This window comes from Leucopleurus acutus (assembly GCF_964270905.1).
Source record: "Leucopleurus acutus genome assembly, chromosome: 8".
Lineage (NCBI taxonomy): Eukaryota > Metazoa > Chordata > Mammalia > Artiodactyla > Delphinidae > Leucopleurus > Leucopleurus acutus.
In genome coordinates this window covers 29,858,828-29,878,124 of record NC_139151.1, presented here as the reverse complement: position 1 = coordinate 29,878,124, position 19,297 = coordinate 29,858,828, and positions in this window count along the sequence as shown.

Here is a 19,297-nt window from a genome sequence, read left to right as displayed (position 1 = left end):
CTGAATTTGTGTCAAATTAGTATCTTCACTTGTATCTCCAGTCTATGCTTGAAAAACTCTAGTAACAAATGAGTCACTAGATTTTTTTCCTACCATCTCTCACAACTTCTTGTTCTTTCCTTCTGAAACTCTTTGGGTCCAGAGTATGACTTTTGTTTCTCTTCCTCCAGTTGGAGTGGGGTAGAAGAAGAGATAGAGGGAAAGGAACTGATTATTTCTCTCTATTTCAGCTGGCTTCTTTTGAATTCATATTTCGCTGATAGAACATTGTTTCTTGTCTCTTTTCCAGGAAGACTGTCACAGAATTATATCTATTCTCTGCAGTATTGTAATAGGAAATATAACAACATAAACCCACAGCCTAACTGATTTCCAGGTAGGCATAAAAGTAGATAGAATATAAATTTTAAAATAACAATGAATGCTAATATTTTCTCACATTTCCAAATTTATGCTTTGGCCTTTCTACTTAATTAACTCAATCCTTTATGTTTTTAGGTTGTGCCCCACCGTGTCTTAAAATTGTGGACTGTCAGACTAAATCAAAATAAGAACATTACTTAAAGTGTGCACAACTATAAATAATCCCTTTCTGAGTCCCCTGTCTGATGCAACTTGGAAATGGCTATCAATAAAGCATGAAGAATGGGTCTGCAATTGATAGCACTGACACTTTAATGGAGTCTGGAAATTTAGTACTTAACCCATGGTTAGGTGTTGAAATGTCCTTTTGCCTGTGAATTGTTTCCTCCATCCCTGCTTTACTACCTTGATGCCCACCCTATCTCTAAAGGTGGCCTAGGAGACTAGGTCTGGGTGGTACCACTGTAGGAAGAGACTGGGTAGCATGTAAATAAAGGATGTCAGGAAAAGTAGGGGATGTGTGGAGGGAAGCATTAAAGAAAAGAGGCCTCTGGAGCCAAATTGAAATTCAACCTCTGTCATGGTTGTGCCCTGCCCTGGAGCATGGGGATGGGCATCAGAGCTTTGCTGTTTCCTACATCTGTCTGAGATAGTCATCTTGTACCAGGCAATAGAGGCCCGAGCCCACTCATGTGGATAGTGAAATGCTCCTTAAAAAGACACAAAGAATCATCTGTAAACTCCCCCTCAGAATATACTCACTAGCTGATTTGGCATTATGACATTTCATTGACTTGCTCAGCTCATCAAAAACATTTTTCTACAATGAGCACCTACTATGGGCACTATTGGCATATTATTTATATATCTCATAGTAGTTCTTACAGTGTGGTTCCTGTATCAGCAGCATTCCCATTGTCTGGAATTTGTTAGAAATGCAAACTATTGGGACCCACTTAGGAAATTTTGGGTTTGGGGTTGAGTAATCTGTGTTTCAACCTACCCTTCTGGCAATCTTGATGTCCACTAAAGTTGGGGAACCACTGCACTGCTCTGGAGACCATCAATTTCAGGCAGGAAATCTATTTAATCCAATCCCTCGAAATGATATGCTTCCTCCTTAGCAGTGCAATGATGAACTATACTTTTAGCTTCAGGAAAAAGTTAAAATCAATAAATTGATTCAGTCTTTATTTAAAATTTAGATAATTTGTTCACCATAAAAATTTTGCCTTAGTTTTGATTTTTAAAAATATTTGTCTTGGGGACTTCCCTAGAGGTCCAGTGGTTAAGACTTTGCACTTCCCCTGAAGGGGCTGCAGATTTGATCCCTGGTCAGGGAACTAAGATCCTGCATGCCGCGAGGCACAGACAAAAAAAAGAAAAGGCTAACATAGCTGGATGTATGAATAAAGGCCCCTTGGTATCTTAAAAAAAATTTTTTTAATAAAAATATTTGCCTTAATTACTGAGTTTTATTGGTGACCCCCTAAATTTTGTCCCTGGAGTGAATTCCTCACTTGTATAGCCTAGCTCTGGCCCTTGAGAAGACTTTCACATCCAGGAGAAAGAACAGACCTTCAGAGCAGTCAACTTAATGCTACCTAGATTGTGGAGGAGAGCAGGACAGTCATTCTGGAAGTGGGCTTGGGGGCCTCGCACCTCAGCTGCACAGCAGAGGACCTTGTACACACAAACTTCAGAAGGCTCTCACTGAGGGTGGTCAGGGTGGAAATTTTGTAGAATTGCAAGCTTGGGAGATTTTTTTTTTTTCAAACACCCCTTTTTTCTGTTTGATTCAACTAATCACCATGTGTTGTCATGTTTCTTTTGTCTTTTGTTGTTGTTGCTGTTGGAGTATAGTTGCTTTACAATGTTGTGTTAGTTTCTACTGTACAGCAAATTGAATCAGCTATATGTATGTGTATATATATATATATATATATCCCCTCTTTTTTGGATTTCCTTCCTATTTAGGTAACCACAGAGCACTGAGTACAGTTCCCTGTGCTATACAGTAGGTTCTCATTAGTTATCTGTTTTATACATAGTATCAATAGGGTATATATGTCAATCCCCATCTCCCAATTCATCCCACTCCCCTTCCCCCTTGGTATTCATATATTTGTTCTCTATGTCTGTGTCTCCATTTCTGCTTTGCAAATAAGAACATCTATACTATTTTTTTATATTCCACATATATGCATTAGTATACAATATTTGTTTTTCTCTTTCTGACTTACTTCACTCTGTATGTCAGACTCTAGGCCCATCCACGTCTCTACAAATGACCCAATTTCATTCCTTTTAATGACTGAGTAATATTCCATTGTATATATATACCACATCTTCTTTATCCATTCCTCTGTTGATGGACATTTAGATTGCTTCCATTACCTGGCTATTGTAAATGGTGTTGCATGTGTCTTTTTGAATTATGATTTTCTCTGGGTATATGCCCAGGAGTGGGATTGCTGGGTCATTTGGTAGCTACAGCAATCAAGACAGTTTTGTACTGGCACAAAAACAGAAATATAGATCACTGGAACAGGATAGAAACTCCAGAGATAAACCTACACACATATGGTCACTTAATTTATGACAAAGGAGGCAAGAATATACAATGGAGAAAAGACAGCCTATTCAATAAATGGTGCTGGGAAAACTGGACAGCTACATGTAAAAGAATAAAATTAGAACACTGCCTAACACCATATACAAAAATAAACTCAAAATGGATTAAAGACCTAAATGTAAGGCCAGACACTGTAAAACTCTTAGTGGAAAACATAGGCAGAACATTCTTTGACATAAATTGCAGCAAGATCTTTTTTTGACCCACCTCCTAGAGTAATGAAAATAAAACCAAAAATAAACAAATGGGACCTAATTAAATTCAAAATCTTTTTCACAGCAAAGGAAACCATAAACAAGATGAAACAACAACCCTCAGCATGGGAGAAGCAAATGACATTTGCAAATGTCGTTGCAAAACAACAGTTGCAAACGAAGCAACTGACAAGGGATTAATCCCCAAAATATAAAAACAGCTCCTGCAGTTCAATATCAACAAAACAAACAACCCAATCAAAACTGTGTGGAAGACCTAAATAGACATTTCTCCAAAGAAGACATACAGATGGCCAAGAGGCACATGAAAAGATGCTCAACATCACTAATTATTAGAGAAATGCAAATCAAAACTGCAATGAGGTATCACCTCACACTGATCAGAATGGCCACCATCAAGAAATCTACAAACAATAACTACTGGATAGGGTGTGGAGAAAAGGGAACCCTTTTGCACTGTTGGTGGGAATATATTCAATAAATTGATACAACAGCTATAGAAAACAATATAGAGGTTCCTTGGGAGATATTTTTTTTTCAATTGCCAAACAAAGATTTATTTGTAAAATTGAGAATCAGTGTTTCTCCAGTATTCATATAACATTATTCTTTCATATAAATAATCTTTGCCTAAATGTGCCAGCATAGAAAGGACTCTACAGAAATCCATTATACCAATAAATCTAGTTACAATTGGAGGTAACTATTAAAACTCATTATAGTTGTACTGTCAAGTTGTTAGAGTCCCCATCTATGTTAAGAACTGGGTTATGCATTTTGACTGCAATGATACTTTACTGACAGTAAAGGTTTTTTTTTAAATGGCTATGAATATAGAGTTTAAGATGGAATAGAAATATAATACTCTCTCTACATGAAAAATAATACATTATATACACAAATTTGTGTATTATATACACAAATTTAAATTGAATCCCCCTATAAACAGTGAGCTCAGAGCTTAGTGAGGGAACGTGTTTTTGTTTTTTCAGGAGATATTTTTTTTAATTTCAGGGATTTAAACAATAATTTCAAATGTGGTCATAACATTCTTCAGACTTCCCTGCTTATGAACACAGCTTCAGCCAGAGGTGATTGCTAATTTATTTGCTTCTGAGTGAACCCATGCTAATCAGGATGAACTAACTTGATTTAATGTGTCATGTGTGCCTATAGTTATTTTCCGTTTTCTTCTGCAGTTATGTCTGATTAATCACTGAACTGTGACAAGAGGGAAGTAATTCATGTTGTGGGCCTGGAACTCATATCCTCCTGTACGTTTACTTACAAAACAACAAAGTTGCCAAGGATAGGGCTTGACAGCCCAGTGCTCAGTAAGCCAACAACCTTCCTTCTGTCTTCTTTCTTTTCATTCATTTTTTCATTCCAAACAGCAGGAGCAAAATGAAGAATACAAAAGCCAAGCATGTAAAAATCATAGTTTAATTAAATGAATTCAATGAATCTTTCTCAATAGGCTTTTATTTTAGAATAGATGTAAGCTGTCAGTCCCCACACCCCCCCCCCCCGCCCTTTCCCAGCTAAACTCATCTGCAGGCCCCAAGGTCATGGAAGCTACTGGCTTATTCTAACACCATTTCTGATCCAGACTGGCAGCAAATTTAGTAGGATCTGCCCCAGCAGCTATTGGAACAGTAAATATGGTGGTGCTCCTCCCAGATCCCTTCTTTATATCTGATTCACTCAGTCCCTGACTTCTGGGACTATCATCTGTTGACAGCTTCAGCTACATCTCTCACTGGAATCCTTAGTATCTGAGATCAGCTTTGCCCAAAGCTTTACCATTTACCCAGGAAGCATCCTGCAGCCAAAAATATGCTAAGGTAGGGAGACAAAGGCCTTCTTGGAATTCAATTTGGGACACTCTGAGACATCTCAGCTCCAAAGCTCTCCACAGAATCAGCCGAGGCCTCAGTTGCAAATCAGCAACTCTCCTTCCCAATCCTGCCTTCCTCACTTCCTTAAAATTATGTCTCCTTAGAGTCCCCATCCTCCCTGCTTCCAACATCCCTGACCAACTATACATCTCAGCGTCTCAGTATCTGTTGCCAGAGAACCCAATCCAAGTGTCAGAAGTGGTTCTGTAAATGGGATTACAGTCTGAAGACTGTAAGTAGGATTTTGGAGATAGATCATTCACTGGCTGACTGGCAATGAAGATTCCATCTCTAGTGGTAGGTGGAGAATGAATAGCCCCTGAAATATATATATATATATATATATATATATATATATATATATATATATATATATATATATATATAAACAGTGCAGTTGTTAAAATGCTCACTTGTGGTAACCTGGGATAAGATTTTGGTCTAAGAGGATTCATTGGCTTATATAATATTTCTGGTGCCGAAGGAAGATGAAGGAAATGATAGCCATAAGAAAGAACCATGGAGTTGGGTGTTAAGTACCAATAATTAATTGAAGAGATATAATAGGCTCAGGGTGATAAATCATCAATTCAAGACAGAATGTGAAGGCAAGAGAGAACTCTTTGGCAGCATTTAAGTTACTCCTGTGACTAGAGGAACAGACTCAAGATCAGGCCCAGGACTTAGTCATGAAAGTAGTGGAAATTAAGAGAAAATCGAACTCTCTACCACAACAGACTTCCTATGCCAAAATTAGGACTCCAACCGGGAAGGAGTGGGACCCTGAGACTTGAGACAGGGATATATGGGTAGATTCATTTGAGAACTCCCAGATTCCTCTGAGTGTGCTGGGAATATAGAAGTGACCCACTCTTTCCTTAAAGATAATACAAAGACCTCAAATGAGGATGGTGTCTTACAAGGTTCACTTATACCCTCCCAGAAACCAGACATATAACAAGAGTCTAAAACTGAGCCTGTGCTGGATCTGCTAAGAGAAGAGAGGAATTATACTCTGTAGGAGCTGTAGAATTTGGCCAATACATTCTGGCAGGAAGTGGAAAAAATATATGGAACTGGATCTTGAGGGTTCTCGGTCAAGGGAAATGAAATATAAGGCTGGCTAAGGGAGAGTTTATTGATATGAGTGTACTCTCGCATAATATGGGATGTAACACCCTAGCAAGGACCCTGCAAGTTGGTGCTAACATGCTCCTAAAATGTCTCTTGAAAACTTGGAAAAAGTGATAGCACACACTAAATGAAGTAGAAATGCCAGAACTGATACGGTTGACTATAAGTGAATAAAAGGCTCAGAGAACATGCCTGAGTGGATTTACTGTGTAAAGCTGAAACACCCACTGGCCAGATAAATGCCTCAGACTGGTTCAGAGGACATTCCATTTATCTAGGCAAAATTCAATTTACTGAGTCTGAATAGACAGAGCCCGCTTTCCAGCAGGATGGTGTGAGACTGGAAAAGTGTTATGTCTATGAGGAGGGCCATGGTGAGATGGTCACTGGGCTAAGGCAAGGGGTGGGAACTTGTAAGGAGTTGCATGCTCTGGGCAAGCAGAGTGAAGCACCACTGTATTTTTGCCTTGGGCACTTCTGGAAGCCATGTGGTAGAAGCAAGAAAAATACAATATGGCGGCATCCCAGAACCAAGAAGAAAAATTCCTTTGTCCTGCAGTATCCCTCCATCACCTTCCACTGACAAAGCTTAACATTATGCTTGCTGCAAAGGAGAAATGCTTAAAGGGTCCTGCTCTATTATCACAGAGCAGATTCTGTATGATAAAATCTATTGAAAAGCAATAAATTGATTGATGTCACAGCCCATCTTTCGATAACTCAGATTCCATATGTACCCTTCTACACACATTTGAACTTCCATACAACATTTAAACAACTCTGTATTTCAACCTAATAAAATACAGCTATACTTCTTAAAGGTGAAAAATTCTCACCCTTCTCCAAAAGTGAGGAGATGAACAGTTGCAACAGTCATTGTATTTATATCTGACTATACTAATAACTCCCAAATTCCACCTCAGTACTACTGAATATTCTGTAAATTTTAAAATTTAATGATTAAAATTTAAAATTAACCCACAATAACTTGTATTAAAATTAAAAATGGGCAAAAGAGAGAGAGGAAACAGTTGTACAAATAAACATACAACAAGCAAAGAGAAAATATGAAAGGTACTATAGTTCTTATTACAGTAATTGGTTGAAAGGCTCTAGCTGATATTTAATTACACCTTTTTTTCACTATGAATTCTGTATTTCCTCCAACTTCAGAATCTTAGCTGGTTGGGCTAAGATTAAGGTAAATAATACCTGGTAGAGTGACCCAAACATTAGTTTGGGCTAAGATTAAGGTAAATAATACCTGGTAGAGTGACCCAAACTTTAGTTTATAAAGGGTCTGAGTTATCAATTGACCTGCCTGTTTTTGTAACTTTTTCTATTGGACGTGGAAGTAGTAAGAGGCATTCCAGAGAGTCTACTGAATTGAAAACAAAATCCTCTTTGATCTCATTGTGTAGTAACAACCCAATTTCCTCTTGGTATTCAGCATCAGTAACTCCAGAAATTAGAATAACTCCTTTTCTGCCTGTTTGTTCAGGTGGCTAAAGGAGCCCAAAATGGCCAGGTAGAAGTCTCATCTTCCAATTCAATGGAAACACCATTGTGTCCTCTGACAGAAGTATTCCCCTTTTTAGGTACTAAGACCTCCAAATTCACAGAGCTCAAAGTTTCTCAGATGAGAAGTGAAAATTCTGAGTGTAGGTTATTAAGCATAATAGTGAGAAGAGCCACCCCTACTCCTTGATTCCTAAGAGCTATTCTAGAACATGAGTCTATTAAAGTGAAGATGAATCTCTGTCCCCTCCATGATATAAAATGTAAAATGTAATAAACTTGCTAACGGTTGACTGGTCACCCTGGGAAATGATGCTCAATATGGAGCTCATTTTTGCCTTTTAATGTTGGAAAATTAGACACTCAGCCATGACATTAGCCAAGGAGGTCTTGGTAAGGAGAAATCTGTTATTGAGTTCCCCTATCTTTGCATCAAGGCCATTTTGTTCAGTGGCCCATTGAACAAGCACTAATGTGTCTGAAAAGAGGCTGACATTTGTAGAGCATGGTATTTTTCCCACATTATTATTAGAGCCTCCTTTGGAGTGGACATCCTTTGTTGGGTATTCCCATGAAACATAAATATCTTCACAGTCACATTATGAGAGGTTCAGCCCTAGACTTCTTGTAACCAAGTTTCTAATCCTATTCCTTTCAAGCCCCTGACCATCAAGCCAAACTTAGTGACTCTTCAAGAGTAGTGTGCATTCACACTTCTACCCATCCCTTACTCACTTCAGACACAGGGGGCCACTACATGTACTGCTCAAAGTTCTGCCCACTGGGAAGATTTTCCTTCAGCACTGTCCTTCAGAGCCATGCCTGAGTGAGGCTGTAGGGCTGCAGCTGTCCTCTTTTTGGTGGTGCCATGATATCATGCAGACCCATCTGGCTCGAGGTTTTTCTTCCTCAGTCAACTGGATGTAAAGAATACCCTCAGAGGCCATACACTTTAATTAAGGTAGAGAAAACAATGCAGTAAGAGTTGATGTTGAAGGAGTCTGAGTTACTTGCTTATTCCTACTTTCAAGACATGTTTGAAATCAGTCTTTTATATGCCATGTATATTTCATGATGACTTCTACCCTTATGACTAGGTAGGTCAGATGACCCAGTTTATGGGGATAGGTTCAGATCCCATGGTCACCTCATATTCCATGTTTAGGCATTCAGTTTCTACCAAGTCCGATAGTAAGTCAGAGGCTGTTTTTCAAAAGGAGAAAAGTTATATGCAGAAGATAGCATAGATTTTCTCCAAAATTTTAGAGACCTTTATTGTGATTTTTCTATTGGTGCTTGTTAGAGGCTCCTCCATACAACACGCCTATTTGTTATGGTGACTTCAAGTACCATTGGATCTGTTGGATCAAAGACCAAGGATCAAGTAGTAGCTTGGCTTGTACTTTAGCCTAAATGTGCTCTAAACCTTCTCTTGCTCTGGTCCCCACTTAAAACTGGCAGCCTTACAAGTGACTCTGAGGATGGGTTGAAGTTGCACACTCAAATGTGGTATATGTTGCCTTCCAAATCCAAAAAGGCCTACCAATCTTCAGACCTATTTTTCATGGTAGGTGGTGTGGGGTGAAAAAAACACATCTTTCATCTCAGGATGAAATGAAATTCTGACATGCTGCATACCAATGAACCACCAGAAACTTCACTGAGGCTTCAGGAAACTGAACTTTTATGGGATTTTTCTTCCATCCTCTACTTTGCACATCTTACTAGAGGATCTAGAGTACTTGCTAATTTCTGTTCATCAGATCTAATGAGCTTTATGTCATCGATATAGAGGATTGAATGTTTTTTGGAATAAGACATTCAAAATCTCTGCTGGCTGTATTATCTTCCAGAGCAGTACTGATGGAGCACTGATGTAGGATTGTAAAGGTATACAGCCTGCCTTGCCAGGTAAAAGCATCTTGTGTTTCTTATAAATTGATATGGAGATAAAGGCATTGGCCAGGTCACTAGCTGTATACCAAGTGCCAGAGTTCATTGAGTTTTTTTCAGTAGAGGTAATATCTCTGGAACAGCAGCAGCAATTGGAGTTACCATCTAATTAAGTTTATAATAGTTCCTGATCATTCTCCAAGACCTATCTGACTTTGTCACAGGCCTAATGTGAGTCAAACGTGAATGTGATAGGTGTCACCACCCCTGATATTTTCAAATCCTTGATGGCAACTTTAATTTCTGAAATTTTCCTAGGAATGAGGTATTGCTTCTAGCTTACAATCTTGATAAGGATGAGATATTCCAGGGGCTTTCACTTCATCACTCCTGTCAAAATGACCCTCACCATATGGTCAGAGAGTGAATTTAGGGATTAAGCTGAACCCTCGGTAAGTCAGATATGAACTAAGTTTCCATCTATTATTTGATCACTATAATCCCCTACTTTGATTGTTGGACCATAGAGGCATTTTGAGTCCTCAGGAATTAGCATCAGTTCAGGACTATTGTCTGATAACCCCTCAAAGATCAGGGGATCATTCCCCAGAGCACTCACTCTAATGAATAGCTGCAGGATTTTTTACAGTAGCTACTTGCAGCAATGGCATAGAGTCCCTCATCAAGTTTACTTGTCCTCTCCTTCAATCAAAAGACTCTGGGTCTGTGACTTGACTGTGACCTGGAAACAGTGAGAGGCCATGATTATTCACTGCAATGACTCAAGTCAGGGTTTGGGCTCCAGATCAAGACTTTTTTCCTATGATATGAGTCAAGAATTAAACTAATAGTTTATAGTCTATTTAATTCCTAGGCACACTATGATCAATTAGCTGAATATCCTTGTGGATCAAAGCATTTTTATTATCAATACATCTATGCTATACTTTATGGTAAGTATTTCCACCTTGTCTTTGTAGCTAAGGGCTGCACTTGGTCTAACACCCTTAGAATTTACTCTTGCACATCTTCCCCTCAGTTTCTACCCATAGTAATAGCAAAATCTTGCAATTCTTTGGTATGCAAGCTATTTTCTCCTTGGTTATAGTGTGTCCTGGCCCCTAAGAATGTGGTGGGATTTGACCAAGGATCTAATGACAACAGATTATGGTTGTGGTGTGTTTTAAGGGGAATAAGAATCCATTTTCAAAGTTTCTGCTCAAGGTGAGGTTATCACAGGGTTTTTAAGGAAAGGTAGGCTATTCTCAGATATTGAAGAGGAAATTAATTCCCTTGGGAAATGAGGCTTAGCATGACATGGGGATTGATGACTGTCAGCTTTATCTGGGTCCAACCAGTTATCCCCATTCTAAGTTTCACAATTCCATTCTTTGCTAATCAGTGTCCTAAATTTCACATGAGAAACTTGACGAGACTGAGAATTTAAACTACTGTAATTCAGCGACCCACATAATTAAGTGTTGCATTTTATTTTCAGCTATAATAGCACTGTAACTATAAGAAAAATGAGATCCTTTCAAAGCTGTCATGGATGTGCTCAGACAATAACTTAAGCTGTAAGTCAAAGGAACTGAGCATGCCATTTTCTTTTTTATAAATGCTGAAGTGCATTTAAAAAAAACAGTTCTAAATCATAGTCCTTGTAGTCATCATTACTGCCATAAAAGTCAAGTGCAGCAACAATTTGAGATCCTAAGGCACTTGTTTCACTTGGCACTTTATCAAAATCAAACACAGGTTATAACTTGAGTAATTATAGTATCATTGTATGCCATTACTAGTATCCTATCTCCTGTTGTCAAGGAGCTCCACACTACACTTCAGCCTAAGGGCATGATCAATCCAATCCCCAAATCCCATCTTTGTGAGACTGCTCCCTCTACCAATTCTTTATCAATCAGGTTCTAGTTAGGAGACAGAAACCACACAAGTAAGGTTTAATATAAAGCATTACTCATTTTAATAGAGGAGTGACTATAAATATGGTAAAGAGAACTCTAAATAATTCCCTAGGGCTGAGAAAGAATACCTAAAGAAGAACAAACTTAGAAGGGAGGTCCCCTCTCCAAGGCTTACACCTTGCTGGAGGTTGAGGTGTGGTTTTCATCTACTGGATGGAGAAGTTCCCTGAGTTGCTCCAGTACCAGGCAAGCAGGAGACAACTCTCTGGGGTACCGAGGGATGATGTTGGGGATCAGCAAACAAAATTCTAGAATAGGAACCCACTCACTAGCAGAGCAGCATGAGGTCTGGGGTGCATGTTGTCCATATTGAGAGGTTCATGGAGAGGTAGTCACCTGGCCAGAGTGAGGGTAGCAGCTGCAAACTTGACAGAGGTCTGAGAGCTCCAGGAAAGAGGCTGGGGAAGAAAGCCACTGAATTTTCCTCATACATATCACTAGCAGCTAAGTGATACAAACAAGAAAGAAAGAACAGCAGCACTCCAGAACCAGGAACAGAAGCCCTGCCTCCTGCAATACCCTTCCACCCTAAGTGCTCTCTATGAACAAAGTCTAATTTGTGCTATCTGCAAAAGTGAAATATTATAGTTAATGAGGGTCTAGGTCCATTACTGCAGAAGTAGGTGATAAATGGTGGATTTAGAGCTGAGAGGCAATAAATTGATAAATAGTGTAGATCTCCATCTTTGAGTCCCCTTTCTTGCTTTGAACTTGACATTTCAGACCTTCCCTTGCTTCCCTCCTCCCCTCCTCCACTCCACTGTGAACTTGGTCCAGCCACACATACAACTATACACAATAAATGAGCTAGTTTTCTGAGTCCAATAATCCCATCACCTGAAAGGAGACAGGAAGTGGAAGGAGGGAGGTCCAACACATTAGTTTTTTTTTTTTTTTAATATATGATTTCATTAAGTGATACTGAGACAATCCAGTGGTAAAAAAAAAAAAAATTGGTTGCAATCTTAATTATCTCTTTGAACTACTTTCCTCTACCACAGATAATACAATTCTAAAAACCTGAGGATGTCTTCCCAATTCCTTCTGACTTGCAGCAGCAATGATTGGAATTTAGCCCAGAAATGTTGTTATAATTACCTGGTTCCTGGCTGGCCTGTGGAAGTATTATCAATTTAACAAGAGGAATTCTTCTAATTCTGGCTTCCTGTTTAAGTAAGTCCCAGAGGACTGGTGGGAGTGTTCACACAGCAAAATCTGCACTTGAACTTGCCCTAACACAAATCACTCATAAACATTATAGGAATTATTTGTGGAAGGTCATGATTGAGAAAGGCTTGCAGAAGATTTCTGCAACAAGTCTTTTCTGTTCAAGTTGAACTACAAGTAAACAATTTCCAATTTCTGAGTCAATAAGCAATACAGTTTTCTAGCGATAGAAGCCATTCTCTCAGATGCCCAAGCTGAACTCCTGCTATTTCTATGTGTGAGAATTGTATAGTGATTTCAAAGCTGTGCTTATTTCAGTAGATGTGTCTGACAGTTGCTCGAGAAGGTTAAAAAAAATAAGATGGGACTCTGGGTGTTGTGTTTTGGCTTTTATGGCTGTGGTATCAGTGAGGGTTAAATACATAGACATTTTCTTTCACTGCTCTTTCATTTCAAGGTACTCATACAATTCATATGTGTCATAGTTCTTGATTGCAATCCACAGAAAATGTCGGGCAATCTTTTTAAATTTTATTTATTTATTTTTGGGCTGTGTTGGGTCTTCGTTTCTGTGCGAGGGCTTTCTCTAGTTGTGGCAAGCGGGGACCACTCTTCATTGCGGTGCGCGGGCCTCTCACTATCGAGGCCTCTCTTGTTGCAGAGCACAGGCTCCAGACACGCAGGCTCAGTAGTTGTAGCTCACGGGCCTAGTTGCTCCGCGGCATGTGGGATCTTCCCAGACCAGGGCTCGAACCCGTGTCCCCTGAATTAGCAGGCAGATTCTCAACCACTGCACCACCAGGGAAGCCCCTTTCTGGCAATCTTAAGCCAAAAATATTTTGGAAGAGTAACTGGGGCTCACAGAACTAAGAGGAGACTGGAAACCCAGAGCGAGAACATGGATGGACACCACAGTGCTCTGGAGTCTGCAGCTAAGATCATGCAGTAGATGCAAGCTGATCTGCTGCTACTGAGAAGATGATGCCCTCCAGCTGGTTGGAGACCCCATGTCCCACTCTTCAGACTCAACATTCCAGAGAGTGAGTCTGATTGGCTGAACTTAACACACATGCCTGCCACTGACTCAGGGAATTAGAGAGAGGAAGGGGACGCACTGTCTTCCTTTGGAGAGAAGGGCACTTATTCACTCTGAGACTGTATGCAGTGTGGGATTACTAAGAGATTTCAGGTGCTAATAGGAATGGAGGATTGGATGCTAGACAGTCAAGGAATGACTAGGACCCTCAAGCAGTTTCTCTTCACTATACCCCCTTTCAGGTGACTGGGTTATGTTCATTGAAGTCAAGGTGTTGTATACATGCAAAGGTCAGATGAGGTAAAACAATTCCCCATAGTTCATTCATTCAGTCAGTCATCTATTCAATAAACATGCAGTCAACATGGACACAGTGTGAAATCCTGTCCTGGGTCAATTGAGCCCCATGGCACCCATTTACATGCACGCCTGCCCTTCTCCTCTCATTCCTTCTCTTAGACTTCTAAAAATTCAGATAATGGAGCCAAAAACTTCTCAGTTACTCAGTGTCATGTGGGTATCATTAAAGTCCCTTTCTCCCCCAACACCCTCCCTCGGCCTTCCCCTGTTGTCCAGCTTTGGTCATTAGGGAGTCTGTTTGAACCTCTGTTCCAGGAAGGACAGGAGGGGGAATGAAGTAAAGCCAGACACATCTCCAGGACTACTTTAAACAGTTTTGGCAGGATATTTGAATGCAAGACATTGTAAAAAATAGTTTTGAGGGGTTATTTTTGGATTTCAGTGACCTGTGTTCTCCCTGGCCCTAATCATCAGAGCTAATTGAAAACTAGTGTTGACACAGAGCCTGTTGGTTAAAGTGGCAACCACAGCAATCAGAAAGGCAGCCTTGGTATAATAAAGAGTACAAGGCATGATTCAGCTCTGGCTGTGCCTCTTACTAACTGCATGAGGTGTTTTACTGCTTTTTGAAACACAATAATGTACAATGTGCACAGACAAACATTCACATACATGCTTATTTCAGTACAAAAACAGTAGAGGGTAGCAGCTAAGCATGTGGGCTCTAGATTCAGATGGACCTGGGACTGTGCAACTCTGAGCAAGTTACTTACCTTCTTTATGCATTTATGTTTGAAGATATAAAATGAGAATACTTATAGCACCTATTTCATGAGGTCATTGTAAGAATTATAAGATGTAATTCATGTAAAGCTCTTAGTAATTGCTTAACATATAACAAGCACTCAACAATAAACAGTAGCTATTATTATATACATACATATACCCACCCTTGAATTACTACTTCTAGCCTTTAACAATCCCCTTAACCTGTCTGAGCTGCCTTTACATTTTGACATTAATAACTACCTCCAAGGTTTGTTGTCAGAATTAAAGAAAAAGAGTAGCTAACGTTTGTTGAGCTCTTATTACTGTAAATGAAAGGGCTTCACCCAATATAAAGTGCTAAGAGGTAGAAGATATAATTGTGCACAGCAGCTGGTTAGAGGATTCTCAGCAGAAGAATGGAATTCACATTCATTTCACAATCACCTCTGATTAAAATGACACTTGGGAAGTACAGACCTTTCATTCTGAAATGATCCACGTTCCTAACAAAAGGTTAAATAGCAAGTCACCACTCTCACTTCACAACCAAAGGTAAGATCAATCTGTCATCCCATATTTATGAAGAAGAGAGGGAGCAGTGACAACACTGGAAAGAAGATCAACCTTGCTCAAGAGATACCTTTTGGTGGAACATTGAAAACCAATACTGTGAAGTCTTGGTGCTGAACTCTCCCTTCAGGTGCCAGGGACACAATGCCACTCAGGGACCATGCAAAGTTCAGAGTGGGGCCTGGGAGAAAGATCCTGAAAAAAAAAGCCTTTCCATCAGTAGTTCAACAGTTACGAAGCACTGTTACATGCCAGGTCACTGAGGTGGGCCCTGGGGCTGTGGGGGTCAATATGAGCAACATCAGATACACAAACTGTTCACAGAAACTACGGATTAGTTGGGAAGTTAGGGGAGTTATGCAATAACTATCAACAAGCAGGCCACACGGTGCTGGGAGAAATCCAGGATTGTTTGTGTTTGCAGGGGAAACCATCTTTCTCTTTTACCTAAAGATGTTAGGGACAGGACATGGCCCTTGCATGCTTAGACAGTCCTTCTCTCTGTCCTGGGTAGCAGGTCAGTGGAACTGAGCAACCACTTCCCACTCCTCACTTCAGGGATGAGGGAGATGCTGTGACTCACTTGGAGCCCTTTCTCTCCAGTGAGTTTTTTCATCATCTTAACTCTAAGCTAAATAAAAGTCAAGTGAATTAGTCAGGGTTCTCCAGAGAAACAGAGACAACAGGAAATGTATCATATATATATCTCATCCCTCCTCATATATATATGTGGGGGAATTTATTTTAAGAAATATTCTCACACAATTATGGGAGCTGGCAAATTTGAAACCTGTAAGGCAGGCTGGCAAGGCTGGAAATTCAGGTAAGAGTTGATATTGCAGTCTTGCATCTGAAATCTGCATGGTGAACCTGCAGGCTAGAAACTCAGGCAAGATTTCTATGTTGCAATTTTGAGGCAGAATTCCTTTAGGAAACCTAAGTCTTTGCTTTCAGGCCTTCAAATGATTGCATGAGGCCTACCAACACTATAAAGGGTAATCTGCTTTACTTAAAGTCAACTGATTATAAATGTTAATCACATCCACAAATACCTTCACAGCAACATTTACACTGGTGTTTGACCAAACAGTTGGGCACCATAGCCTAGTGGACACACAAAATAAACAGTTAAAGCAGGGAAGAATAGTGACTAACTTTGCTTGGGATGGTTAAGAAAACTCACAGAATGATACAGCAGATTTAATCTTTAAGAAGTAGTAGGAGAAGTTTGTTCTGTAAGGAAACAAAGAAAGCAAAAAATTTTTGTCAGAAGGAGCCACAACCCCACAGAGACATGACCAAGAGACTGTGCTCCAGCAAGAGACAATTTCTCAGTGTGGCTGAGCAGTACAGCCCATCAGGTGGGGAAAAAGGAGGCCAGAGAGGCTGTGTGGCACCTCCAATTGTGAACAACATAGAAGACCATTTTTACCAGTTAGAATTTGTTTCACACACAACTGAAAACCATTTAAAGTCATTAAACATGAGCGCACCATGGGATGATCTAAGTTCTAGATAATGACTCAAACTCGAATGCATACAAAAATTACTTAATAGTTGATAAAAATGTCAATCTCAGGATGTTCACCTAGATGATATTAGTCTATAGGTACTGTTTGAGGTCTAGCCATTGAACAGAATTTTTTTTAATTTTTAAATTTATTTATTTTTTTATACAGCAGGTTCTTATTAGTTATCAATTTTATACACATCAGTGTGTACATGTCAATCCCAATCGCCCAATTCATCACACCCCCACCCCCAAACCCCCGCTGCTTTCCCCCGTTGGTGTCCATACATTTGTTCTCTACATCTCTGTCTCAATTTCTGCCCTGCAAACCGGTTCATCTGTACCATTTTTCTAGGTTCCACATATATGGGTTCATGCACAATATTTACTTTCCTCTTTCTGACTTACTTCACCCTGCATGAGATTCTCTAGGTCTATACACATCTCTACAAATGACCCAATTTTGTTCCTTTTTATGGCTGAGTAATATTCCATTGTATATATGTACCACATCTTTTTTATTCATTCGTCTGTCGATGGGCATTTAGGTTGCTTCCATGACCTGGCTATTGTAAACAGTACTGCAATGAACACTAGGGTGCATGTGTGTTTTTGAATTATGGTTTTCACTGGATATACACCCAGTAGTGGGATTACTGGATCATATGGTAATTCTATTTTTAGTTTTTTAAGGAACCTCCATACTGTTCTCCATAGTGGCTGTATCCATTTATATTCCTACCAACAGTGCAAGAGGGTTCCATTTTCTCCACACCCTCTCCAGCATTTGTTGTTTGTAGATTTTCTGATGATGCCCATTCTAACTGGTGTGAGGTGATACCTCATTGTAGTTTTGATTTGCATTTCTCTAATAATTAGTGATGTCAAACAGCTTTTCATGTGCTTCTTGGCCATCTGTATGTCTTCTTTCGAGAAATGTTCATTTAGATCTTCTGCCCATCTTTTTTTATTAGTTGTTGTTTTTTTTAATATTGAGCGGCATGAGCCGTTTATATATTTTGGAGATTAACCCTTTGTCTGTTGATTCGTTTGCAAATATTTTCTCCCATTCTGAGGGTTGTCTTTTTGTCTTGTTTATGGTTTCCTTTGCTGTGCAAAAGCTTTTAAGTTTCATTAGGTCCCATTTGTTTATTTTTGTTTTTATTTCAATTACTCTAGGAGGTGGATCAAAAAAGATCTTACTATGATTTATCTCAAAGAGTGTTCTTCCTATGTTTTTCTCTAAGAGTTTTATAGTGTCCCATCTTACATTTAGGTCTCTAATCCATTTTGAGTTTATTTTTGTGTGTGGTGTTAGGGAGTGTTCTAATTTCATTCCTTTACATGTAGTTGTCCAGTTTTCCCAGCACCACTTATTGAAGACTGTTTTTTCCATTGTATATCCTTGCCTCCTTTGTCATAAATTAGCTGACCATAGGTGCATGGTTTTATCTCTGGGCTTTCTATCTAGTTCCATTGATCTATGTTTCTGTTTTTGTGCCAGGACCATATTGTCTTGATTACTGTAGCTTTGTAGTATAGTCTGATGTCAGGAAGTCTGATTTTTCCAGAACCACTTTTTTCCCTCAAGACTGCTTTGGCTATTTGGAGTCTTTTGTGTCTCCATACAAATTTTAAGATTTTTTGTTCTAGTTCTGTAAAACATGCCACTGATAATTTGATAGGGATTGCATTGAATCTGCAGATTGCTTTGGCTAGTATAGTCATTTTCACAATATTGATTCTTCCAATCCAAGAACGTGGTATATCTCTCCATTTGTTGGTATCACCTTTAATTTCTTTCATCAGTGTCTTATAGTTTTCTGCATACAGATCTTTTGTCTCCCTCAGTAAGTTTATTCCTAGGTATTTTATGCTTCTTGTTGCAATGGTAAATGGGAGTGTTTCCTTAATTTCTCTTTCAGCTTTTTCATCATTAGTGTATAGGAATGCAAGAGATTTCTGTGCATTAATTTTTTATCCTGCAACTTTACCAAATTCATTGATTAGCTCTAATGGTTTTCTGGTGGCATCTTTAGGATTCTCTATGCATAGTATCATGTCATCTGCAAACAGTGACAGTTTTACTTCTTCTTTTCCAATTTGTATTCCTTTTATTTCTTTTTATTCTCTGATTCCCGTGGCTAGGATTTCCAAAACTATGCTGAATAATAGTGGTGAGAGTGGAAATCCTTGTCTGACTCCTGATCTTAGAGGAAATGCTTTCAGTTTTTCACCATTGAGAATGATGTTTGCTGTGGGTTTGTTGTATATGGCCTTTATTATGTTGAGTTAGGTTCCTTCTATG